A 1,220-nucleotide genomic window follows, 5' to 3' on the forward strand; every position below is an offset into this window, starting at 1 on the left:
ATTGTAAAAAAAATATTATAATTAAATGAATATTTTTCCGCAAATTGAAGGTATTTATAATTAAGAAATTAATTAGATCTTTAACAACATATTTTTTAGGAGAAATATTTCGTTAATTTTAACATTTTTAACATGAAAATGACCTAATTACAAAATTACAAATAGTATAAGGATTTAATTAAAAATAAAAAAATATAAAAATCTAATTACAAATTTGATAAAATTATAAAGACTAACAGAATAATTACATTAAAAAAATAGTAGCACAAGAAGAAGTAATATCAATACTCAAACCAAAGAAAAAAGCGCAATTTGAAGTGAGTGATTTCATATACATATTTGTGTAGATAACTTTTATTTTAGCAATAAATTATTAGACTAATTTAGTTAGATTTATTTACCATAAAAACTTATTCATATAAAAAAAATCTATTAGTAAAATTGAGTTTATATACTTCTGTATTTTTTCTTTTCTCTGAGATATATAATTAGCAATATTTAGTTATTCCATATATTTAGAAAAAAATTCATTTCTTCATTTTTTATGAATTAACAAATGCTTTTTAGTTTCCTTTCATTTTCACAATACCTAAATAAACAGAAATGATAATATGGATGAAAAAAGATGAAGGACAATATATCTTTCACTTTATGATAGAGAAATATTTCTCTTTATGGGTATATTTTTCTGTAGGGATTATTCCTTTCAACAAAACCTGCACTAATTTTACTATAATTAAGATAGGATATATTTAATATTTTTGTTATGTTATACAATAAGAGTAAATTTTTAAAATGGCTTTTGATTTTTAAAAATACTGACAAAAATATTCTTTATTTTTGTTAACGTAAAAATATTCTCAAAATATCTTAAAATATGACAAAAATTACTTGATGTTAATATATATTTTTGAGTAATGCTATACATTTAAGTTTTTTTTATAAACCAAATTTAACTAAATTACACAATAAGACTTAAAATAATGCTAGTAATAATTGATTTTTGCTATGTTAGACCAATTTAGTTAGACTTATTAACAAAAAGACTTAAATGTATAGTATTATTCTCCATTTCTCCTCTCAAAAAATATTTTAAAAATTAGATTTTGATGCAATTTTCTTATAAACATTATTAGAAAAATGAGTATTTTTTATTCTTAAAATTTAGTTATTTTATTCTAAATATTTTTTTTTTTTGCAATTTTTTTAAATATCTAAGA

This window comes from Arachis ipaensis, chromosome B05 (genome assembly GCF_000816755.2).
Source record: "Arachis ipaensis cultivar K30076 chromosome B05, Araip1.1, whole genome shotgun sequence".
In the NCBI taxonomy this organism is placed as follows: Eukaryota; Viridiplantae; Streptophyta; class Magnoliopsida; order Fabales; family Fabaceae; genus Arachis; species Arachis ipaensis.